This window comes from Lissotriton helveticus, chromosome 2_1, assembly GCF_964261635.1.
Source record: "Lissotriton helveticus chromosome 2_1, aLisHel1.1, whole genome shotgun sequence".
Classification (NCBI taxonomy): Eukaryota; Metazoa; Chordata; class Amphibia; order Caudata; family Salamandridae; genus Lissotriton; species Lissotriton helveticus.
The window spans coordinates 948115760-948143080 of record NC_136059.1 but is presented as its reverse complement, the minus strand read 5'-3'; positions in this window follow the sequence as shown (position 1 = coordinate 948143080).

The following is a 27321-nucleotide window of genomic DNA, read 5'->3' as shown; positions in this document are numbered from 1 at the left end:
ATACAATAATGTTTGGAACTATGTTTGGTTGAAATATAAAATATTATTGTGGCTCCATTGAGCAAATATCAAGGAGACGAGTTGATCAGTTTTGCATTGATTATTTTGTTATATGGATAAATTTGAAAAACGCATAGCGTTGTAGCAACAGATCTCTGGCCGTTACACCACATCCTATACCCTTGCTAGTACAGCTTCTAACACTTCCTCAACGCTTAAGCCCTGGGTCCAACACTGGATGAAGCATAGCCAATACTTACTCAGTGCAACCTTTATAACACAGCTGAGATGATATACTGCTGGCGTTGTGGAATGGTCATGTACCAGCACACTCTTAGGTGTTGACTGGCACAGTAAGCTCCAAGCATTAGCTTCCAGTGTCACCCATACAACTTACTATGTGCTGTCAACTAACTTTGTATTTAGACATTTTAAATGCATTCATCCCTTCCTGTATTCAGCATCTCATATTCTGTTGATTTACCCACTCCACTTCTTTTCTCTTAGCCACTGCCAGCTAGCGCTCTCCAAAGAAGACCAATATGTAAATGATTGGAAACTGCTTTTGCTCAGTATAACTTGTGCATACTTGTGCAACTCGCATAATAAACCTTTCAACATCGCCAGAAAACAAATACCCTCTCTTTTGTAAGAAATCTTTCCTATTTCCTGTTTCAACCTTTAAACAACAGTACAACTCCCTTCAAAATTAAATATCACTTATCAGTGTAAATAAACAATGATAGCAACACATTTCTCTTCTCTCACTTTAAAAAATAAAATGCTATTTAAAGAAAATGTAATGGAAGACAATGACAATGTGTCATTTGGATTTCATACTTAATTGGCCAATACTATGAGGTTTTGCTAGAGAAAGTAACAGCAAACAAGAATGCTCTAAGATTAGTGTGTGTTTTGATGTTTAAGAATGTCACAACATGTTTTACTTTTGTTTCTATAACCAGAAATTGTGGGGCTAGAGAACCTCTAGTTCCATCCCTCGGTTGGCACACACATTCACGATGTTCCTTTCGTAAAAGAAAACTACTTCCATTCAAAGTTCATTGCACATCTTGTGCGTTTATTTAATGTTCATTGGTGTTGTATATATTTCAGTTATTTCTTTTTCAAATTCAAACAATTCCATTTAAGCCCGGGAACATGGACCAAATAGGTGCGGTTATGGGGCAGGACCCTTGGCAGTAGTCTATTTCCCTGATGAAGAGCATGCTAACAATGCTCGAAATGCATTGGATATGTGGAGAATAACCATGCCCGATTTATAAATGGAATTGTTTGAATTTGAAAAAGAAATAACTGAAATATATACAACACCAATGAACATTAAATAAACGCACAAGATGTGCAATGAACTTTGAATGGAAGTAGTTTTCTTTTACGAAAGGAACATCGTGAATGTGTGTGCCAACCGAGGGATGGAACTAGAGGTTCTCTAGCCCCACAATTTCTGGTTATAGTTGCGACGTCGTAGGACACTCGACGCCTCCTTGTTGTGCACCACCAAAGTACATACCATAGATCACCAGTTGACTAAACTTAATAGCTGTGCATCTATCCAAACAGAACTATATCATTTACTTTTGTTTCTACCATTCTTGTTCACTTTATGTAGACACTGAGGGTTTACAAGCATGTGTTGATCTAATTAGTTTTAACATTCTAGAGAATTTTGAAGAACTAAAATCATGTTCGCTACTTTGACCATGTTTTTATTTGGTCTCTTACTGTCAAGATGGCTTGTTCACAAGACTCTGCTGTAAGTCAGGATCCTTAACAGGGAACAAGGTCGGAATACACGGCACGCTGTTAGTGTTACAATATGGGCTACTATGTTCATATTTGCCGCACATTGTGGCGTATGAAGTCTGGCAGCCTTTGCTTTGCTTTGGATGTGTATCTATGGATTACATACCTTAAAGGGAACATATACTTACAGACACACGCTATTAGATTGGATTAGTGCTTTAATATTCTAGGGCTCAACTCTATATTTTAAAACAATTTTCTCAAAGCTTAAGTGCTCCATATAATACTTTTGACTGGCGAGAATACTTGGAACACTGTGTTTATCAATCAACTTTTTCATCTATTTCTCTTGGAAATAGCCTTGAAAAAGTCCCGAGCAGGAACGAACCACGTGTCGGCTGAAACAATCCATAAAGCAGTATTATCAGCATCTCTGTAGTTACGGTTGAAAAAAGACATTTTGGTCACAGTTATGACATTGGATGCTTCTCTGTAATATCACAATCGAGTAAAAATATCATGAAACACCAATATTTGAAACATCAATGACAATTATTTTGAGTCTTTTTGATTACATTGCTCACTGAAATATGTCTTCTGAATTTGAATCATACACATAATCACACTAATTGGCCTAGACTTGCACAATTATTTTATGCTTAAATTGAGGATTGCACCGCTATTCTGTGTTTTGTTTATGCTTGGACTGGGAAATGTTTTCTCTGGCCCAAATATACACATTGTGGCAACTTGTGTTTTTTAGCATTCAGAGAACCGATATTAGGTTTATGTATCCTATACTGCTCTTAAGATAGGGATGTGCGACCCTTGTAACACTATTGCCTCTTTGCTTTAGGATCCATAACAGGACAGCTGACAACTGATGATACACGCTTTAACAGTTGAATGCATGGTGGAGTGGCATGTACCTGTGGAAAGCGTGCCTGGGAGGGTGGATAATTTATGACACATACGAAAACCGATATTCATAGAAGCAATGTGTTCCAGTGCCCTCTGTGACACTGTGAATTAGCTCTGGTTTTAGGTAGCAGCACGTTGCATGCTGCACTGTTATACCCATAATGCTAAGAGCAAAGCTACAAGCCTCCGACTGTGAAAGGATGCTGGTTAAAAATGGACTGACATAAAGTATCATTCTGTAGCTAGGACTATTCACAGACAGATATAAAACTAATATAAAAGGAACGAGGAGGAGAAACATATTTTACTCCATGCCCTTTCCCTTCTGCAGATTCCACTAATTATACACCAACACCACTCCTTATGTAAGATCCACTTCAAACCATTTTACACTTCAAGAGCTCCCCTTCACGAGGGTTGTAGGTTACACTGGCACCCTGACATGGTGTCACGTGAGGAGTCCTGTGATGAAGCATGCCACCCGTGGTGGGCCATGGCTACTGTCCTAATGTTCTCTTCCCCATAGGCTGGAAAACCTGTAATCATCAGGTTATGACACACAATGATTTGGTAAGTAAAAATGAGAGTCTGGTCTGTCAGCTGACTACACCCAGGCTCTTAACGTTGCCAATGCTTTTGTCCTTTAAACAGATTAATTCCATATATCTGAGACTAATGTTCCGGTTTGAGACAGATAACCTGGAGTATTCCTTGCAAGCCCCTGTAATTTCCTGACATGCAATATACACACACACACACAGCCGTGCCATTGATAGGCAGAGACATGAATAATGCTTAATATCAGAGTGTGGCATGCTGAAAGAATGAGCTACAGGTGTGCATGAATGCGGAAGTACAGAAGTCTGGTGCAATTCAGAAGTTTAAAAGGTCCATAGGATAAAAAAATCCTCTGCACAGGCATTCCTTTCTGAAACAATCATTGCATATAACTAGTCTGGAGGCATTAATAGTCTTGTAAGCTACAGAGTCCTGACATAATAAGCACGTTAGAGGCAGTAAAGATGTGAGAGAGAAAGAAAATGAAAGATATGAAGGTAAGTAAAACAATTTGACTACATAAGACACAGAGATCCTTGCAAAAGACATAAAGGCTGTGCATAATACACTCAACCAACAGATTAGTACACACAATGCCAAAAGAACACTATATACCTTTCAACCCATCCTTTAAATGAAATATTCAAGTTGTGAACGCACTGCCATAAAAGCAATGTGTTGTGCATAAACTGCAATAAGAAGTTTTCGTGTATTTTTTTGAGGCGGCATCTGTATAATTATTGAGAAACGAAAGAAAACATTGTAAAACCCCACCAGAATCCGCAAAATATAAACACTGAAAACAAGAATCCCAGTTAGGAGGGGCAGATCTTCTATCCCACTTGATCACCACTACTTTTACTCAGAAATACATCAGCGTTTCGCCTCGCCCCTTTGATTTGGTTATCAAAAGTAGGGCTCCCGGGACTAATTTCTACCAACCTGAACAAACAGAGCTGTACGAGCCTGCTCTACTTTTATAACAACCATGCATCCATGGATTCCCCTGTTTCCTGAAATGGTAGGTGAATGCATGGCCTTTACGCTGTGGTGTGCACACATTGTTTCTCTGAGTGCTTGGTACCCTTCTATCTTGCCCATTGTCAGTGTCCTGATCAGCTTCTAGCCTGGCTGCTCCACTGGATAAAGAACCCAGTGGTCCAGTCTGTTCACTGAATCTCCTAAAGCCTTGATGAAAGGAGTAACCAAAATGAGCCATTTCACCATCTTGGCCCCCAAGTCCGATAGCGGGCTTTAAGTGGGCCCTCCACCTGGAGGCAAAAGACAGGATTCTATTTTGGACCCTTTACTACCCCTCTGATGATGGGTGGGAATGGTGTTGCATGCTGGCAGCAGTACTTGTACAAGTAGTGGTTTCATTCAGCAATGACTGTGCAGTAGAGGTGCTAGAAATATCACAGTGGAAGTGCTTTAGGCTGAAGTAGTCATACCAGCGTTTGCAATAATTGTGCCAGTAGGGACAGTGTCGGAACGAAGTGCACGGGTGGGCACTAGGACTCTGCGCAGATCAGTGGGGGAGGGAACTGGACACTGGACACCACTTCCGTTCAAAGAGATGGGACATACAGGCAGTACCCATGAATGTAGGGCTTTGGCGAAGTATAAAGATGCAGTAATTTAGTAGTGTTGTAATGTGGATCAGTATGCATTGTCAAGGGCAGCAGTTGGCAGTAATAATGCAGTAATGAGTACCCTACTCAAGCAGCCATCAATGGCTATAATGTTAGTGGCAATTGCCTTGTTGGCATATGTAGTATCACCAGTGTAAAAGATGTAGTATCAGTACCAGCATCAGAACCTTGGAAGGTAGTAATCTTAATTATCAGAGCCGTAACGGCTGCTGCGGTGTAGGTCTCTGTATTGATGTTAGTATATATGCCCAATAATGGCGGTAAAATGGTGCGTAGAAGTGAACTAATGGCAATAGTAGTATAGCTAGTGACACTATTGGTTGAGGCAGTGTGCTAGTCTTTATCAGTATCAGAAGTGTGTAGCAACTGTAGACTACTGCTGTAACTACCTAGCAACAGTAGCATTAAAGTAAAGGTGATTGTGAGTAGCAGCTCTCTCCGCCATGCTCTAACATTGATCACCAAGTCCATGATGGTGAGTGAGCTGGGATAGGGCGAGGCATTTGCCACACCGGGTAAATACTGATACATTGAGATGAGGTATTTACTGAATGTGATAAATAACTCTTACAGAAATTTATTTTTTAGGAAAGTGAGGAATGACGTGCGAAATTGGGGTTTTCTGCACCAGATTTTGATTGAGTCAGGATTTGCTGCATGTTTTCTCTTAGTGATTTTCGGCAAATGTAACCTTGCAACCTTTATCAAGGAAAAGTTGCTGTGGTGGGGTGTTCCCTTCCAATCTAAGAATTCCGAACAAGTATGAGAAGCTGCTGGCTGCTGTACTCCGCAGAGACTGGAATCTACAATACCTCTCCGAATCGGGCCCTAACTGTGCTTGAGAGTACAAATACAGCGCCATGCCCTTGGCTGCTAGCATGTGTATCTAGTCATAGTCAAGTAGGATGTCCATGGTCACTAATATTAGATATCAGGCTTTTCACATGTAAAAAGTGAGTGCATGTGCGTTCCCGTCAAGCCCCACGCTTGTTGGTTGGTCTGCCATGGACTGTGAGCCTCCCAAGCTAAGCCCTTTGTTTTTGGGGATCCCTCGGTTAAACTGTCAAGGGCTAGGTCAAAAGAGGTGGTGTAAACGTCAGACTGGAGATATATCCAGACAGAGTTGCTATTTTGTATAAAAAGAGAACACTTTAATAAGACCATAAATATGTAAATGTGTACAAGAGAACTCATACCGTCACAAAGTATCACGAGGAAAATATAGTAGCTATACTGGCCTCCACATTACACAGGAAACATACAATTTATGATCAAGAGGATCGCAATTCTCTCACTAATAACGGTACTTCTTAATACGCAGTTCGTAGTCCTCACCTATTTGCAATCCATATCCATATGAAAATTACACAAAACAGTACAGGGTATTCAGTTTGTGGAGAAAGAAAATCTAAATCTAGTACAGTAAAATCAAGTGTCTATGGCTCTTATTATAAGGGGTGCAGGAATACTGTATCAGTATTTACACATCCGTAATTACTGCTGCGGATATTGGTACACCGGGGTATCGGAAATCATGTCCCATTACACGTATGCCCTTGTAAATGGGGTTTAACAGGCAGCAATCTGTGTCCCTGCACAGAGTCGGTACAAAAGGGGGTGGTGGGGGTGGTGATGGACGGAGCATCTGAACCAATCAAACACTCACACCCAGTCAAAAGATCTGCACAGAGTCATGCGTGTTATTCCTAATGTGTGGGGTGTTTGTCACCCTGACCTTTCACCTGCTGTAAGTAGGTAAAATGTCCAGATGAAAAAAAAGCCATGATATTCTTGGGACAGTTGTAATTTGCAATGCAGCTGGTAACTCTTTAGGGCTAGGTTATTAGGTGATCCAAATGGACAAGCAGCACCTGGTCAACAGTTCTAGTTCCAGGGAACAATGGGAGTGTGTTTGGAGAACTGGTGTAAAGGGTACATCCAAGAATAACATAGGACATCTTTGAACATCTACAGTCGCCGACTGCACAAGCCAGTCGGTCGTTAGACGTGAGCTCTACAAGGGTGGATCATGTGATACCTCCAAGTGTAGCTCAAAGACTTGTCTTCTAGCACCCAGGTCGCTAAAGTCAATGGCTGACCCGTGGTCACACACAGCTGGATGGAGGTTAGCAGGCACCTGGCAAGGAACAAATGGAGGGAGTTCCTGAAAAGGTGTACCAACAAGAAATACAGCAAAGAGTAACCACTCTGCTCACCATGATTGCAGATGGGTCTTAGCCAGCTGTCCTTTGGTCTTTGGGGAGGGGTAGATCCGCCATATTGGTGCTCTCTGGTCTCATCTGTTGACTCCTTAGGTTGGTGGCTTCAGCACATGCAAGGTCAGTGTTATGATGTTAGTTTCTTCACCTGTGCACGTGATCCAGATTTTGTGCGCTTTCCCTGTTACCATAGTGAGGGTGACCATCACCTACGAGGTGGTCATGAAGGTTCGAATGACTGCAGATGGTTGATGAAGGGCAGACGAGGGAGCTCCTGTATGCAGCTGTTCATCACAAATAAATATATATTTTGACTAACGATTCATAACACAGCCAACTCATTTCAAATTTGTCATCAAAAGCTTGCCTGAATCGTACACAACTGCTAAGGAGCGTCAGTAATAAAGAGCAGAGTTGAGGAGTTGCGTTGATCAACTTTTGAGGCCCGACCAGCCTTGACGCCTGTGCACCTCTTAAGGTTTAAGCGGACGAGGTTTTCACTGTTTCCATCTGCGTCCAGAGCACTATTTATATCGTGGTGTACTGTGCAGCACCACAGCAACAGACATCAGAAAAAAGCATCAAAGTGGGGGCGCTTACCTGAGTAGGAAGCAGAGAGAATTAGCCGTGCACCTTCACTCCAGAGCGCGAGCCTAGAGGGTGAATTATTCACACCGATCTGTTCATGTTTGCAATCTGCAAAGTACATTAACTGCATGGTACCTCAATGATTCTGTCTCTTCACCAGAGTAGGAGTGTGAACTTCGAACTTTGGTTCCTCCCGCGTCTTCATGAAATATAAAAAGAAGAAAGATTTTATTTAGTAGTTTCTTAGTGGATATAAATATTTCTACATCCGGGGTGTTTTAGCAGGGGAAAAGAGAAATAGGACTATTTCTTCTTCAATGTAGGTGAGAATTTGTACTTAAATATTTTCTTAACATTGCCAAAGTAAAAAGAAAAAATTAAATACACTCACCTGTTTGCCTAAAGTAGTTGATGATGGACAACCAGTCCTCACAGTCTGCCGCTTTTCCCCTAATGTTTTTATCTTTAGCTGATCCACCACCGGTTGTAATTGTAATTGCATTTATGTAGCGCTTACTACCCCTGACAAGGCATTGAGGCACTTTCCAGCGAGCAGCACGCTACTCCAGAACCCACAAATTATTAGTGGTGAATTAGTATAGCGAAATATGAAATTAATTTGAGCGGTGGGCATGTGAGTCAGTTTTTTGTGTAGAAGAGGATAGTGGAGGGATAGAAGAGTGAGGGGTTTGATATATAGCTCTTGGTACTCCTGATGAGGCATCAAAGGCACTTTTCGAGGAGTGGCATGCTACTCCGGAATGGAACCCACATAGGATTAGTGGTGAATTAGTATAGGGAAATATGAAATTAACTTGAGCGGTGCACATGTGAGTCTGTTAGCTGGATTGAAAAGCATAGTGGGGGGATAGAAAAGGGAAGGGTCCAGAAAGAGTTTAGAGATCCTAGCAGCAGCAGGTTTTGATGAGTAGAAGGGGAGGGAAGAGTCAGAGAGAAGGGGTTTGAAAGACTTACTAGGGAGATCTGAATAGTAAAAGAGGTTTGAGCTGATGCGAGGTATGTTGGGGATCACAGTAAGGGGAGACTTGGGAGGAGTCTAGAAAGGGGTATTTTGAGAATCATAGTAGTTAGAGAGGGGAGGTAGAGGATATATTGAGAAAGGTAGAGGGTGAGCAATAGGGTAGGCCATTGGAGAGAGTAGTAGTATGAGGTTTGGAATGAGTCAGATGTGAGGTAGAGGATATATTGAGAGAGATATTGGGTGAGATATAGGGAAGTGCATTGGATATGCTGAATTAGCAGTAAAGTATAAATATAAAAATACATAAGTACATGGACGGTATGTATGTATAAGTAAGGTAATATATCTAGAATTAAGTTGTATTAAATACACCTAGACTTTCAAGTGTTGCTGTACATTGCGAATTCCGGCGGTAAAACCAATACATCTTTGGTGATAGCAGCAGGAACATCGGCTACCAATGTACCTTCGTCAGCCTCTGATTTTAGTTCAGCTCCAGAAAGTGGTTCGGACACTGACAGAGCTAATTCAAGATTGGGTTTTACCAAGTTTTCGCTAGGTCAGGAAGTAAATTGCCTGCTTCAAGACCGGCGAGCCACACTTCGCCCCAGATTACAAAATCAACACGTCAACAAGACCGCAACCGCAAGCGGTGGCAACGACGCAAAGCAAACCGGAGAAGAGCCAACAAAGAAAAAGTTCTATCCAAAGAAAAGGTGGAACAAGAAGAAATAAGTAGTTTGGTTCCACAAACAGCTCAGGAAGTGGAGGGTCCGACAGTGATCAACCTCACCCCCACGGTACTTAGCAAGTATGATATTGGCATTCTCTCATTAGGTCTTTCCTACTGCCCACCAAACAAGTTCAATTATGCACAAACCAGAATAGATTTGTTCAAATTCGTCCGCAAACTAAAGCTCAAAAAGTATTTTTTGAACAACCGTTTGATGTCCAATCCACGTTCTATGCCACGAGGCCCATCCACCTTGGGATCAGTAGCCAGAGATGCGGGTCTTCTACAGGACTTAACAGCTCTATGTGATGAAGGGGCGCTCACTACGTCCCAAGATGAACCTGATATGTACAATGCACCGAGATTGACACAATTTAAACCCAAGTCAACCTTTTCACCTCTAACTGTGCATGACAATTTGGACATTTTCCATGACCTTACCATTGCAGGGATCAAAAAATTACACGTGTCTACTTTAAAAACGAAGCGTTTTTACAGCATCCATAACAACCAATATAACAACTTGGTCAGGAAGATACAAGCTGACAATTCGATCATAGTGCGCCAGGCCGACAAAGGTGGCAATGTCGTACTGTGGCCACGGACCTTGTATCTAGAAGAGGCTTACTCACAACTCCATGATACATCATGTTACAAAAGATGTGAGCTCACCGATATAAAACAGGCTCAAAACGAGTTGGGCAATCTATTAGTGAGTTGGAAAAGTACGGGCCTCCTAAGCCTTGATGAGTTTAAATTCCTGAAGAAAGACTACCCAGTGATGCCGGTTTTTTATTTGATCCCTAAAATCCATAAAGACTCTTACAAACCACCTGGCAGACCTATCATCTCTGCCAGGGATGGCCTGTTGGAAAATGTTACCAAATATATTGACTTTTTTCTCCAAGACTTTGTTATCTCGTTGCCATCATATGTACAAGACTCCAGCGATTTCTTAAGGAAACTGGAAGGTGTTGAGTGGCAACCTGGATACTGGTTAATCACACTTGATGTATCATCTTTATACACCAGTATAAGACACTGTGATGGTTTAAGAGCCACTCAATTTTTCTTGGACAATAGGTCAATACAGTTTGTTGAACATAACAAAATGTTAATGATGATGACCTTCTTCTGCCTGAACAATAATTATTTTCAATTCAATAATCAGTGTTTTCAGCAGATCAGAGGTGTGGCCATGGGGGCCTGCTTCTCCCCTAGTTATGCCTGTCTCCATATGGGCTCCTGGGAGAAGCAGGTCCTCATGAGTACACACCATCTGATCATGGCAGAGCAGATAATTCATTGGTATCGCTATATTGATGATATTTTTCTAATTTGGTGCGGTACCAAACAGGAGGCCCTGGATTTCATCACGCAGCTCAACATTAACAGATTTAACCTAGAATGTACCCACCATCTGAGTCAGGAGAGCGTTTGTTTTTTAGACGTTCGGGTTTTAGTCAGCAATTACAAATTACAAACTACTTTGTTTCGTAAACCTACTGCTGGCAACACTGTCCTTCATGCGAAAAGCCATCACCCTGCACATTTGATCCGCAGCATCCCCTTTGGGGAGATGCTGCGTGTTAAACGTATTTGCAGCACAGAGGAACAGTGTAGACAGGCACAAGAGGAGAGCAAAAAACGCTTTTTGTTGAGGGGATATGCTGTCACAACTATAGATTCCGCGATCAGAAAAGTCAATGCCATGTCAAGGGAGGTTGCTCTTCAACCTCGGAAGGGTGCAACAAAAGAACCTGACAATTCCAATCAACCAGTTAGATTGGTACTAACATTCAGTCAGCAGACCCAGACATTACGTAAGATCGTAACTAAAAAATGGAATCTTGTGAACAATGATCCAACCATAGGCCACCTCATGTCAAATAAACCTAACTTTTCTTACAAAAGGGCATTCTCACTGAGAGAAGCATTGGTTAAATCCAGCCCTGAAGTGTTAACGGTTACCCCATGGTTTAAAGCAATCAAGGGGTTCAAAAGGTGCTCCTCTTGTAAAGCCTGCCAACATGGCGTCAATAAAATCCAATACCTGACTCCGTTCTCTGACATTCCCCGTTTGATCTCTAAGCAACTCACATGTAAAACTGAGTATGCAGTTTATGTGCTGGAGTGTCCGTGTGCCCTGCAATATGTGGGTAGCTCCAAGTTGCAGGTGCACAAAAGGATACTCCAGCACATCAGGGCCATCAACACCGAGGACCAATCTTACCCGGTGGCGCGTCATTTTAAAGAACATCATGGCAAACAAAGTCATCTTCTGAAATATTTTGCAATTGACACGATTCCATCCCTACGGAGAGGTGGTAATAGAGAGGCAAAACTTCGGGCACTTGAAACAAAATATATCCTTGATTTGGATACCAGAGCCCCGATTGGTCTCAATAAATCACACCTGAAGCCCTTGTGTTTATAATCCTCTATTCATCGCCCTAATTACATCTAACTAACTAATATTATTTCTGCATCTAGCTTGTTAGTGTTTTACTAGTGGGGTTTGAGATCATACAGGCTGCTATCCATCATTATTGGCTCAAGGCAACAGCATTAACTAACTGTAATTCCAACTCGCGCTCTGTTGCACTTGACTCGTAGTTGTTTTGATTTTATCAAAAATTATAAAAATTCTTTTAAAAAAAATAATGAAAAAATGAAATCACACCCCAAACCACTGTCTAACACTGAATAAGCTTATTCCTGCACTTTTTTCACACGTACACCTTTCTCTCTGCTCACAAAACATATTAAACATGAATTGCTGGAATTATGGGGATTCAAACCCCTTTATTGTGAAGATACTTTGAATGATTTTAATCTGGGTACAATTTATCCGATACAGACATGAACTTGTTAATTCACCCACTTGGGTTTTATTTTAAGATTGTTTGCATGGTTACCATTACAATATTTTCCATTAGCGGATATTTGATGAAATTCTATTTTAGATTTTACAACATTACATAATATTTTGTAGTTTTGTTTTCAATGATTCATCTTATTATCCGTATAATTTTAGTAAGGTTTGGTATTTAGGATTTTATCAAACATGAAATCCAACATCCCTTTTAAATATTTTTGATGTGTTTTTACCATTGTAAATACCTCTTCTATTTTAAACCCAATTCTGTTTTTCATGTATAACAGCTGTACCTTGATGATTCACCAATCATGTTGCACCGTTACTCGCACTTGCACTTTAAAATGTTTGTGTCCCTCCCCTAACGTCATGTGATCAAGGCCTCCGTGAAGGCCGAAACGTTATGCTGATGGCGATTTTTGAACTCGAATAAACATTATTTCACCTGAGCTTGGGTCGACTTTCGTTGCTGGACTAGTGTGCCTGGGAAACTGTGGCGGTACGCTGGTCAGTGTGGGACGAGTGCGAGAGACATATATATATATATACACACACATATATAGAGGAGCAATTGTAGAGTAATAATTATTAAACTTTACTATTTATGCAGTGACCTATATACATATAAAACTTAGAAAAATATAACTATGAGTAATATGTACATTTGTTAAGCAGAACTAATGAAAATCTATATATTTAGAAACAAGATTATCATACACATTTATACAAAGGAATACACATATCTAGATTACATATATAATCCAAATAACTGCTTATATACACAGGGATATTCTGTATACCTGCTCACTTCCGTCAGTTTCACACTCTCTTCTCCCCGCTGAATATTGACTTGGTCAATCTTTCTTTGGAGTTAGCCTCCGTACCGGGGGCGTGGAAACATGCTAAGGTCATCCCGTTGCTCAAAAATCCCTCCCCAGACCCTGCGGAGTCAGGCAATTACCGCCCTATCTCCCAACTGCCTTTCTTGGAGAAGCTGGCTGAATCCCACGTGAATTCCATTCTCTCTAAGTTTATTCAGCAAAATGCCATCCTTGATCCATCACAGCATGGCTTCAGAGCTCACCATAGCACTGAGTCTGCTCTGTTGGTAGTTACGGAGGCAATCCGGGCGAATCTGGATGTCGGTGATTCAGTGGCCTTGGTCCTTTTGGACTTAAGTGCCGCTTTTGATACCGTCTCCCATGCGATACTTCTAAGACGCCTACAGGAAATTGGCATCAGGGAGGTGGCTCTGAACTGGTTCCGGTCTTTTTCGGAGGGGAGGTCTTTCCAAGTCCTCGTGCCTCCTTTTCATTCCCAGGAGTTTGCTTTGCATCAGGGGGTGCCACAGGGCTCAGTGTTGAGCCCCTTACTGTTTAACATCTATGTCCGGCCCTTGGCTGTGCTAGCCAAGGGAAGGGGCTTGTCACGGGTGTCGTATGCTGACGACACCCAATTGGTGATCGCTTTCTCCCAAAAATGTGGTACCAATCTGGACAAGTTTAAGGAGGATCTTTCAGCGAGTGCGTACTGGATGGCGCTAAACTGCTTGCAGTTGAACGCCAGTAAGTTCGAGATCTTACTGTTCGGGAAGGATCGGGGTTGTGGTCAGAGCAATGTTGGCCGGATCGCCTCAAACCTGCCCCCCTGCCCAAGGAGATGGTGAAAAACCTGGGTGCGTTGTTTGACAGTGGCCTGACATTTGACGCCCAATCTAAGGTAGTGGCTGGGGCGTGTTTTGGACTTCTGCGAGGCCTGAAGCCGTTGTTGGGTTTCTTTCCTCCAAAAGTGCGTCAAACCATTGTCCAGGCTGAAATTCTATCCAGACTGGATTATGGTAATTGCCTCTATTTGGCTGCCAACAAGGCCAGGGTTAAGCGTTTACAGAGAGTACAGAATACAGCTGCACGCATTCTGGTGGCTCTCCCGAAATCCTGCTCAGTTTCTCATGTGCTTCGCAAACTTCATTGGATGCCTGTTGAGAAGCGCATTCAATTTAAGTCGCTTTGTGTGTCGCATAGGATCCTGACGCTACAGGCACCCATGGGGTTGGCCAATCTGTTAGAGCTCCATGTGCCGCGGCGTCCTCTGAGAGCAGCCGAGTTAGCGCTGGACTGCACTCCTCGTGTTTTGAAAGCCAGAGCTAGTGGTCGTTCCTTTCGCAGTATGGCTGCGCAACTCTGGAATGCGCTCCCTGTTTCCATCAGAGCCATCCAGAACCACCTTGCTTTCCGAAAAGCCATAAAGACCTGGCTTTTCCCTGTGTAACCTTTATCTTCTTTCTGGTTTCCATCTTGGAGTCTGTGGTTACGCTGGGACACCCCGTCGCTGGGGCAGCTATGCGCATAACAAATCTGACAAATAAATAAATAAATATATTTATGTTTGAGTATGGTGGCTATGTGACGAAGAGCCAACTCTTGAGTAGTCTTCCGAAGATTAGGTAGTCATCTGTGGATCTTATGGCTGGGGGTAAAGAGATGGTGATAAGTTAAATGAGGAATGTGTTGTAGCAAACATCAATGATGTTTTGGAAGGGGAGCATAATGTTACAAGAGAAATGGGAGAAAGCTGCACAGAATGATGGATTTTTATCAAATAATTGGGTAGGAATATTCACGATGGAAGGAAAAGAAAAGTAGATGTGTCGATTTCATTAAGTAGATATGGGGAGCTTCAAGATGAGTTATGTTTTGGTACAACAGATGATTTGATTATGAGAGGGGTGAGATATGTGCCTCCAGAGGGAGTCAAACGGAAGTTAATCAGTCTTGCTCATGAGAGGCATTTGGGTCAAAGACTCACTTAAAGAGGTCTAAAGGATAGGTTTTGGAGGCCAGATGTGGATGATGAAGTCAAGGAATGGGTCGAACACTGTTAATAGTGAAGGGAAAATGAAAAGCATTTGAAAGTAGGAGGTGAGACAATGGATACCTTAATGGTTACTGAGGATGCATGGAAGAAAGTGAGTGTTGTTTTATTGGCCCGTGGATTATTTGTCTGAAAAATAGCATTTCGAGTTAGGGATGGTACATGTGTTTTCAAGGTGGATGGAGGTGGAATTTGGTGAAAGGAGTAGTTTCTGTCCTGTAACTCGAGTTCTGTAGTAGGGGTATCTCTGTTATAGTCATAATCTAGTGAATAGTCCCGCCCATGTGCGTGGACCCCGGAGCAATCAAAAATAATCTCTTACAGTGTCAAAAAATGCAGAAAATGCATAGACACTTAAGAGAGAATTTAAAGACAGATAATGCAGCCAAAAAGGCTACACTGTCCAGTACTTCAACTAGAAATTCCACCACAAAATCCACAAAACAGAAAAGCCTGTACAGATTTCCCTTGCTTAACAGCAAAATCCCTCAGGAATGATAGAGAGAAGAACCTGGACAGACAAGCCCCATAGGCTGCCATTATGTGGCTTAATTAGGATACTGTGCCTTTAAGGAACCTTCCAGAACCTTCTCTCAGTATCCCAGAATGCATAGCAGGTCCAACTTAGCCTCAGTTCTTTTTGAAGGCGCAGAAAACGCCAGACCTGTAGCATTATGATCATGAACAACACTCCACCGGGGAGGCGGGAGGGCGCTTATGACTATAACAGAGATACCCCTACTACAGAACTGGAGTTACAGGACAGAAACTACTCCTTCTGTAGTAGGGGATCTCTGTGTATAGTCATAATCTAGTGAATAGAATGGCAAGCCCATCCCCACACCAAGCGGCGGTGGAGAATAAAATAACGCCACTACTGTGCGAACAGATTCCGCAGAGAAGCCTGCCCAACCTGAGCGTCTGCCCTGGCATCAGTGTCCAGGCAGTAATGCTTAGCAAAGGTATGGACCGACTTCCAAGTGGCCGCCTTGCAGATCTCTGCAATGGGAACATTACGGAGCATAGCTGTCGTAGCAGCCTTGCCCCTGGTGGAATGAGCCTTAGGTTTGCCCCCTAAGGTCTTATTAGCTTTGCAGTAACACAACTGAATGCAGGACACAATCCACCTAGAGATGGACTGTTTAGAGGTAGCAAGACCCGTCCTGACTGAGCCATAATTGATGAACAATTGGTCTGACCTACGAATATCTTTAGTCTTATCAAGATAAAACTTCAGCACCCTCCGCACATCCAGGGAATGTAAAGACCTTTCCGCCGGAGATGAAGGGTTCTGAAAGAACGTAGGCAAAGTGATAGTCTGATTGATATGAAAATCAGAAACAACCTTGGGAAGAAACTTAGGGTGAGTACGCATAACAACTTTAGCATTATGAAATACACTATAAGGTTCTTGGCAACACAATGCCTGAATCTCACTCACCCTGCGGGCCGATGTAATGGCCACGAGGAACGCCGCCTTCCAGGACAGGTGCTGCAACGAAGCCTTATGAATGGGTTCAAAAGGCTCCTTCATCAATCTGGACAGCACCACATTCAGGTCCCATGAAGGCGAAGGAAGCCTGACAGGAGGGAACACTTTCTTCAAGCCTTCCAAAAAATCTTTGATCACAGGGATCTGGAAAAAGGAAGTCTGTGAAGGGCCTTTCCTGTAGGCAGTCAAAGCAGCCAGATGAACCTTAATGGAATGGACATTAAGGCCCGACTGCGCCAGATGAAGCAGATATGGAAGGATGACATCTTCCTTGCATGACGTAGGGTCATAGTTCTTAGACTTGCACCAGATGCAAAACCTCTTCCACTTGTAAGCATAGGAAGTCCTAGTGGAAGGTCGCTTAGCCTCCTTCAGTATGTCCATACAATCCTCTGGGAGATTCAGATGGCCATATTGCACTATTTCAGGAGCCATGCCGCCAAACTCAAAGACGAGAGGTTGGGGTGCACCATCCGCCCCCCGAACTTCGTGAGAAGGTCCGGCCTGCACGGCAGCTTCATGTGAGGAAGGAGAGATCGGTGAAGCAGGTCCGTGAACCACCACTGTCTGGGCCATTCCGGGGCAATCAATCATTCTCGCCCTGGATTGAGACAGCTTGATGAGAACCGCCGGAATCAGGGGAATTGGTGGAAAAGCGTACAGAAAGCTGTTCGACCAGTTGATCCATAACGCGTTCCCCAGCGTCCCCGGCTGGTAGTACCTGGAGGCGAAGCCTCGGCATTTGCTGTTTTCGGCGGTGGCGAACAGATCTACGTCTGGAGTTCCCCACCTTGCGAAGACTTCTCCTAGAACTTCGTCGTTTATGACCCATTCGTGGTTTTCCTGCACGATTCTGCTCAGTTCGTCTGCCTGAACATTCTGCACACCTGGCAGATGGGTGGCCGTTATCGACAGTCCTCGAGCCAGAAGCCAGTGCCAGATCGCCTGCGCCTCCTGCGACAGAGTGCGCGATCTCGAGCCCCCCTGCTTGTTGAGGTAATACATCGTTGTCGTGTTGTCCGTCTGAACAAGCAGAGAGTTGGTCTGAAAGGACGGATGAAAGGCCTTCAGTGCCAAGTGAACAGCTCTCAGTTCCAGGAAATTGATGTGGTACGTGGACTCCGTCGGGGACCACGTCCCTTGAATTTGCAGGTCTCCGGAGTGCGCCCCCCAACCTTGGAGAGACGCATCCGTCACGATGGTCTGTGTGGGAATGTCCTTGTGGAAGGGAACGCCTCTGAGGAGATTCTCCTTCGAGCACCACCACTTTAGAGACTGAAGAGCATGTAGAGACAGTCGTATCCTGTCTACCCAAGAACCTCTCCTCTGGTCCCACTGATCCTCCAAGCACTCCTGCAGAGGTCTCATCTGTAGCCGTGCGTGAGGAGTGAGAAAGATGCGAGAGGCCATCGATCCCAGTAGAGAAGACACCGTCCTCACAGACGTAGACGGAGTTTTCATGAGAGCCTGAGCCTTCCGAACGAGTGATAAACGTCGCTCTTCCGAAGGAGACACGCTTGCTGACAGCGTATTGATGGAGGCCCCCAAGTACTGGATGCACTGTACCGGAATCGGGACCGACTTGGACATGTTGATGTGCAACCCCAGCTTGTTCAAGAGAACGCACGTCTTCTGGAAGTGTGCTTGAGCTTCCGAGAAGGAGGAGGATTTGATCAACCAATCGTCCAGGTACGGGTAGACAAACACCTTGTTCTTCCTCAGGTGTGCCGCTACCACTGCCATACATTTTGAGAATGTCCTGGGTGCAGACTTCAGTCCGAAGGGTAGCACCGTGTATTGATAGTGATTGGTGCCGACTTGAAAGCGCAGAAATTTCCTGTGTTTGCATGCAATGGGCACGTGGAAGTATGCGTCCTGTAGATCTATGGCACACATCCAGTCTCCTCGTTGCAGCTGAGGGTAGATCTGATGCAACGACAGCATGCGAAACTTTTCTCTGCGAATCCACTTGTTTGCCTGCCGCAAATCCAGAATGGGCCTGAACTCGTTTCTGTCCTTCTTGCGGACAAGAAAGAACCGAGAGTACAGACCTCTTCCTCTTTGAGACAGAGGTACGTCTTCGATCGCCCTTTTCCTTAGCAGAACGTCCGCCTCCGCCTGAAGCTCGCGCAGTTGATACTGCGAGCTGACGGGAGGAATCGATGGAGGAGGGCTGGTGAAACGTAGACTGTATCCATTGCAAACAATATTCAGCACCCACTTGTCCTGAGTAATTTTTCTCCACTCTGCCAGAAAAAATTGAACGCTTCCCCCCACCGGAGCGGGTAACGGACGAGGGGGAAGTAACAGCTCAGGGACGGGACCCGGCCTGGCCCTTGGTCGCGGTAGAGGACTGTTGACGACCTCTACCACCTTGGCGCTTCTGGAAGGGCCGCCTGTACTGCTGCTGCTGCTGCTGCTGTTGATGTTGTCCAGCAGACTGACCCCTTCCACGACCCTGCGACCCAAACCGACGTTGGTACTGTCGGAAGGGTTTCTTTTCCTTGGGCTTCTCCAAGCCCACTGCCGTCAGGGTCTCCGCCTCGGCCTTCATCCTGGCCATCTCGTCATCTGCGTGTTTCCCGAAGAGGGTATCTCCGGAAAACGGGAGATTCGCCACGCGTTGCTGTGCTTCCGGTTTCAATGACGTCAACCTGAGCCAAGCATGGCGTCTCTGGTGAATCCCGTGGCAATATCCGTGCGCGGACAGCAATGATATGTCCGCTGCGGCGCCGATGGCCTGGTTAGAGACCAGCATCCCCTCCTGGACGATCTCCATAAAGTCCTCCTTGCGGTCTCGAGGGACAAGGTCTGCGAACTGCTCCATCGAGTCCCACAGGGACCGGTCGTAACGTCCCAGCAAAGCCGAGTCACTGGCGGCCTTCATTGACGAGGCGGATGTCCCACACGCCTTACGACCAGCAGAATCGATCCAGCGGCTCTCCTTGTCCGGAGGCACCGTGGACGCAGGGGAGGTGGCATGAAGTCTGAGTCCGGAGCCCTGTACTTTTTTAGGATCCTGGAAGGTGCAGACTTCACCGTTGCCGGCGTCAGGAATAGCTGTTCGGCGGGCTCAAGGAGCCCCGGCACCAGAGGTAACAGGGGGCGAGACAAGTGCCTTTTGTGTAATGTCTCAAATATCACCGAGGTAGAAGTCGTAGGCGCTTCCACCTTGATGCCCAACTTCGCCGCTCCACGCAGGAGAACCTCCTGAAATGTGCTTATATCGTCTATCGGAGACACTCTAGTCTCCGGCGAATCGGACAGCGTGGGCGAGTAGGAACGGGTCCCAGAGGGAGAACGCGACCTGGACCGACGTCTCTTGTGGTGACGCCTGGATCGTGAGGAAGATCCATGCCCACTCCTCGATCTGTCTCGTCTCCCCGAGCGAGACCTCGACCTTTTGGGCCTCGGACGCTCCTTCGGCCTCCCAGGGTCAGGAGTCCCAGGCTTCTTAGGTGTCTTCTTCGGAGGCGTCGGAAACTTAGGCATCGACACCGCCCTCGGTGGAACCGGGGGTGGAGGAGTAACCGCACGCGGGGTCTGCGGACCCGGCTTCGGAGGTGGGGTCGGGGCCTTCGGAGGCGGACCCTTCGGCACAGCCGGCCGCGAAGGAGGTGTAGCGGGCTTCATCGGAGTATCCACCCCGGAATGCGCCGTTCCCGGCGAGCCACCATCTCTTGCGGAGTGTGGGGAGCCCCCCACAGTCCTGGGCCTGTCCTTAGGACCTCCAGACGCTGAAGATCGGTGCCCAGACGACGACCGATGGCCCCTCGACGTCGAACGGTCCTTCGGCGTCGACCGATTCACACTTCTCGACGTCGAACCATGTCTCCGTCTCGACGTCGACCCCGACCAGATCGACGAACCACGAAACCTCGACTACGGGCGATGGTGCCTCGACGGCGACCTCGACCTCTTCGCCGGTCTCGACGTCGACTTCTTGGTTCGCTTCGACGTCGACCCTTTGGACCTTATCGACGTCGACCTTCCTGACCTTCTCGACGTCGATCTCCTTGACCGTCTCGACGTCGGTCTTTTAGAATGCTTCGACGTCGACCTCCTCGGCGCCGGAGACGCCTTCCGTCTCGACGGCGACCTCGACGACGAGGATCCCCTCGACGACGATGTCCTCGACGGCGAACGGCGGTGTCGCCTTGACGGCGAGCGCCGACGCCGGGCCCTCCGATGTCGACCACTCGACGCCGACAGCGACGACGAGGAGATCGACACCGGCTTCGACGGCGGCCGGAACACGTTCCTCGACGTCGACGGGCGACGTTTTCTCGACCCAGAGCCCTGGGGAGACCTGGAACTGGCCGTTGACCGCCCCCTCGACGTCGTGGTCAGCGCAACTGACCCAGACGGAGATCTTGGGCGAGGGCTGGTCTTCCTGCCCCTGGGGAGCCCCCCAGAGGCCTCAGCATGGGTAGAAGGAGCCCCTCCTGACCCACCTCGTGCCTTCAACCTTCTCTCTTCAAGTCCCTGAAGCCTGATCTTCTTCCTCTCCTTCAGGGTCCTTCCAGAGAAGCTTCTGCAGATCACACAATCTTCAGGAATGTGGGAAGAGGGAAGGCAGAGAATACAGACCTCATGGGAGTCTGGCTTGGCCTTCTTCCTTGAGCACTCAGGGCATTTGTCGAATAATGTAGGCATTATGGACAAAAAAGAGTGCAGAAACACAGAAAGAAAGTCACCAAAGTACTTTAAAAGTACCAAAAATCGAAATTAGTGTAAAACACTAACAAAAACCCTTGAAAAGGGAGAGCTCAATGCTCCAGGGTCCTGCTTGCAGGAGCCGGAAAAAAGAACTGAGGCTAAGTTGGACCTGCTATGCATTCTGGGATACTGAGAGAAGGTTCTGGAAGGTTCCTTAAAGGCACAGTATCCTAATTAAGCCACATAATGGCAGCCTATGGGGCTTGTCTGTCCAGGTTCTTCTCTCTATCATTCCTGAGGGATTTTGCTGTTAAGCAAGGGAAATCTGTACAGGCTTTGCTGTTTTGTGGATTTTGTGGTGGAATTTCTAGTTGAAGTACTGGACAGTGTAGCCTTTTTGGCTGCATTATCTGTCTTTAAATTCTCTCTTAAGTGTCTATGCATTTTCTGCATTTTTTGACACTGTAAGAGATTATTTTTGATTGCTCCGGGGTCCACGCACATGGGCGGGACTATTCACTAGATTATGACTATACACAGAGATCCCCTACTACAGAACATCACTTTCAGAAAGGTTTTCAGGAGGAAATCATCTCGCATTTGTGTTGATGCAGGAGTTTTTGAAAGGAATGGAAAAAGAAATGTGTGCACTTTCCTACATAATCCCCAAGGTAATGGTTTAGTGGAGAGGGCGAATAGAGTGATCAAAGGTCCCAATCAGATGACGGTGAGTGGTAGAACGGCAATAAGAGGTGCTGTTGAGGAAATGGTTTGGGTGTACAATGAAACTGTTAATGGAGTTACTGTTGAAGTTTTGTTTACAAGTATGATGCAGTTGTGGCCACCACAACATGAAGGTGGGGGGCAGGGGACGGACGGGCGGGAGGGGAAATATTTTTTTAACTTACCTTTTCCACCGAAGCCGATGGCCGCCACAGCTTCGGAGCTCTCCCGGCAGTCTCTGGGAAGGTAGAGGCTGCTAAGCCAATACTGGTACTGCTCTCCTGCTAGGAGAGCAGCACCAGGATTGGTCTGAGCGGCTTCTTCTGCCACTCAGACACTGCCTGTCAGACTACGGCGTTTCTCCAACCCTGCTGTGAACACAATTGGGTTGGAGAAAAAGTAGTGCACATGTATGTTTGGCTGTCTAGGACGGCTGGCCAAACATACATACACACTTCTAATTGCCACCACCTGCCTGTCATGTTGGTGATTTTATGAAGGTTAAGTTGGGAAGGAGAAGTGATGCAGGTGAAGTCAATGCATAATTGGCATGTAGTACTGTCCAAGAGCAAAAATGGAATAGAAGGAGAGTGGCTTTGAATTGTATGAAGAATGAAGGAAGTCATCAATGGGGGGACTGTAAACAATAATTTCAATGGTTTCATGTTAATGAATGATAAAGATATGATTGAGCATAATCACGTTGTGGAATGAGATGTGAGCAGAATGGCCTGTGTTGATAAGTTGAGAAGATTGCAAGGAGCTGAGAGATTTGTGATTCAAGTGGGACTGTCATATAGAACATTTTTTGCCAGCCAGATTTTAAGATTTTGTTACGAACTGTCGAAAGTATAGCATTCATTTGTGGTTTAACAAAGCATTCTTTAAAGGAGAGGATATGCCATTTTCCCCCAGAGATTTATATAGCACAAACTCGACCCAAAGGTATCAAAATGCTTTGCATGAGCACTAATTGTGTTACAGAGGGACACATTAATTTTGTTAGGCACGGGGAGATTAAGTGATTTGCGTCTCACCAAAGTCACATAAATGTACCCGCCAGTTGTCACCTAGGTAAAGGAATTGAGGCTATAAGGTGGGGAGACCATATTTGGGCCTCCTAAGTCCTGGGATACATTAAAAGTGTCCATGGAGATCACTACATTTGCTGTATAAGTGTTTTCGCTGAATAAGGGCTACTTCAAAATTATCTGGAAAACAGAGAAACATTGAGGACTAAAGAAAAACAAGCATTTACAATGCAACGGTTTCGCCTTCGGAAAAGTTAGAGCTATTGGCATTGTAAATGACAAACTTTTTATTTATGTGTTGGTTTTGAAAACAGATAAATAAATGGCATTGTCATTTACAATGCCAATAGCTTACTCTGTCGCAAATGCGAGACGTATTGCATTTGCACACACACACCCACACAAGAGCCCCACACACACACACACAAGAGCCCCCCCCACACACACAAGAGCCCCCCACACACACACGAGGCCCACACACACACCACACAAGAGCTGATGAATAATACAGCAAGAAAGAAGAAACAATGGAAGTGCTTCCGGGTGGGGGTAAGTGGGGTGGCAAAGTAAACAAACCTGATTAGAGACCGAGAAATGCTAACATTTGCAAAGCAAGTTAAACATGTGTGCGAGGAAAATTGGATAAGGGCGAAACAAAGGAAGACAAGCATTTGCAATGTAATAGGTCTCGCCTTTGGGACCTAAGTATTTAGCAACGCAGCAAATTGTGAGTACAGCAACATTTACATTAAAAGCTGGAGCGTGATACTTGTTCTCACTGTGGAAACTGCAATGTAATGGGGCTGCGTGATCCTTACAGTTGAACGGCTAGAGCGGCTGACTATGAAGCTGAAGAACCAGGTTCTAAATTGGAAGGAGACTCAAGCATCCTGTGATTCTGGGCAAATCATTTAATCTCCACGTACCTAGAAATTAATGTGTCCGCTTGTAATGCAACTGGTGCTCATGTAAAGCGCTCTGATACCTTCGGGTCGATTTTGCACCATATAAAACAGAAGGAAAAAAAACCTGCACTCTGGCATCGGTTTATAATTGCCCTTACTTAAAAGGATCTAATTATAGTAGTGCGCAAGGCCCACAACATCTCCATAAAGGCATGGAGTGCAGAACACAAAATGATGGGCACATCTGCAGAGTGTGATGAGGGGCCCTGAATCTCCCATACATTCACTGGGCTTGGGCCGATTGGGACCCCCACGCCCTAAATGGTGGTGACCCCCTGTGCTCTTGGCCACTGGATTCACATCTACCTTTGAAGTTTGCTCCCGGTAGATATCTGCACGGAGCCACACTGTTTGCCTTTTGCTATTTATGCTTTTAAAATGCTCAATTGTCAAGATGAATACAGCGTTCGCTGCCCAGACAACCTAAAATTATGGCTCCAGATGCTTGTGTAGTAGCTGTAAATTAATGCTATAATGAAATGGAGACAAAAAACTGCTTCTACATACAATTTGCTGGAAAGAGAAAGGCTTACTCTCCTACAGTTGAGTTTTTTATGAACTGAACAGGAGCGGGGAATAGCACCTCAATTAGAAGAAAATGAGCCTGTTCATTTATCATCTCAGAGGATTAACAACAATCTGTTACAGTGACTGCTTATATTACAGTATATATGGGAAATCTAGTCTCAGAAGAGTAATAGTTAAATGTTGCTATGCAAACTCAGCGGCAGGATCTAACTCTGAGCCTAGGAAAAAAAAACATTCTGAAGTCTCTGCTCGGGGTACAGTAATCAGCATTAAGATAACATCACTCATCTGCTTACAAGATACCAAGGAATAAGTAGTATCCAGACAAAATTTCCTTGAAGGGTTCTCCAATGAGACTGTCTGGCATGTCACAGAAGAAAGATGTGCATGGGTGGGATAATGATCACAGCACAGCCTGACGTGAAGTCCTGATCCACTTACACACACGTGGATAAAGATCCCTGCTAAGCACTAGGTCATGCATGCTCCTCGCACCCTCTTATGCATGGGTGTGAAGGCACATTGGACACAGAGACCCACCCATGAAGCATTTTACATGTGCATGGCCCTTTTTAGAAGCTCAATTGTGGAGTCTTACTGAACGCATGGACACACAAATCACAAGTCCTCTTTTGTAAGCATGTGCTTCTTAGAAACTTGCTGAAGACCAGGTAGGGACACTAAGAATTTTGGGGGCTCCGGCCTACCCTATTTTGGGGGCCCCTGTTCACAGCAACTTTGGATTTATGATCCATTTTCAGCTAAAATGCGCATTGATCATGCCTTGAAATGTAAGCAATAATAAAAGAAACTCATAGCTACTGATTGGAAAGCTGCACGTTGAAGGTCTGCACGCATTTAGAACAGCTGAGGCATCGGTAGAACTGTGCATTGATTTCTCATGCGTTTCAACAGCGGATTGTCTTCCCGTTATAGCTTGGTGATTGTCAGTGCTTACCTTACTGTAAGGTAAATCGGCTTTTGCTATTACGCACAACTCCGCACGTACGAATAGCTTCTGAATTAAGATAGACTGTCTCTTGATTATTTATTAAAGACAGCGTCATCGACTGATCAAGATAGGCATTTTTTAAACTTTTCATTAAAAGAAGTGCCAACAGCAATTGGTACGTTGACAAATGTTGTGGTTCTGGTTTTACTACGACTGGCAAAATAAAAGTATTTCTTTCAGTGATCTGTACACTTTAAAGCTTCAGTGCAGATCATTAGTTTGGCATTTTTAGTGACCTGCACACTTACGTCAGTACAAGTTTCTGGTACAGACAGTTCATTTGTTTTCAGTTTCTCACAGCCAGCTCAGACTGTTGGCCAGATCGGCAACAGAGACAACAAGGGGCGGGGCTTAAAAAAACACCGGCCCTGTTGAATGGCACTTTAGGAGGGGTCACCCGCTAATATATATTGCATGATTAATATTTCATGTTTTTAACGTTCAATGTCGTGCTAACTCGGAGCTTTCCGAAAGTAGTCTCAGGTCGTCATGTTTGTATGAAAGAACACCACAAACAAAAGAACACGACATGCGCTGTTTTAGGTTTTCTGTAGTTTATACGCACAAAAACTTGTGCACTTATTGTGAGAGCTATGTGTAAGCTATATGTCCACAGGTCCCGTAGGTTAACATTTCTGGGTGGTCGAGTTACCTCTTTCTTATCAGTAAGACGACACCCACTTCCAGGGATATTTCACTCATGGGCAAACATTAGGATAGTTCAAACCCAAGCTCCCCATATATACCAAGCGCCTTCCCAATCCTCCTGCATTTGTTGGAGGCCTTCGGGGAGAACAGGAGTTTAATGTGTCAAAAGGAGTGGAGTAGAGAAAAGAGTTACCTCACTCCATGTTGATCACCACTAGATGCTGAAATAGGAACAACACCAAACGTTCATATAACACAGGCCATGCACCTATATCTTTAATAATTGTCTCCATTGTCGGTGGTGCTTCCTTGCTCGACCTGTAAAAGATGGAAATCTTAGCGCAGCCGCCCGTATCTGAACCCTATAAACAGGGTAGGCCGGCCACTGCTCAGGGCGCTCACTGTGCTGTCCCAGGGCTCAGAGGGTGATTAAGTCAGGAGTAAGCTCCTTCTTGACAGATAGAATGCATTCTGCTGCCAACCATGCTCTGCCTTCAACTAATTGCAGCATGTAGCAATGTAAGTGGATGCTCAGGTGACTAAACACTGTCTGCCTGCACATTATATAAAAGGCACAGTGCGGAACTATGCAAGATACGCCCTTGTGCGAGACGTGCATTTGTTTGCAGCAGTGATGAGTCCATTTATATTCAGCACGTTACAGAGGTAATACGAGCGCCTGCTGGGGAGGCTTCATTTCCATGTTATGGCCAGTACGCCCCCCGCTCGAGGTGTGCCCCTCCCTCGCCTCCCCACCCCCGTTTTCCTTTTCCCATGACCTGTACAGTGCTTCAATTCTTTGTGGGTAGTCTTGACATACATTGGTGTCAATAGCAGACCTGTTTTACTGTGAGCAGGCAGCTTGTGAAATCTACCCCAGGCCCACCTATTTTTTGCAGTCGGCTGCCAAATTCTCCCCCAATGCAGATCTTTGTTTTCCTTTCTCTTGGCTCGGTTTAACAAGATCCCGTGGAACGGCGACAGAACCAGGACAGACAGAAATAACAAGCACCTACGAGGACACGGAGGGGGGGGGGCGGGAAAGCACACGGACAGCGGGAGGGGGGCGGGGAGGCACACAGACAGTGGGAGGG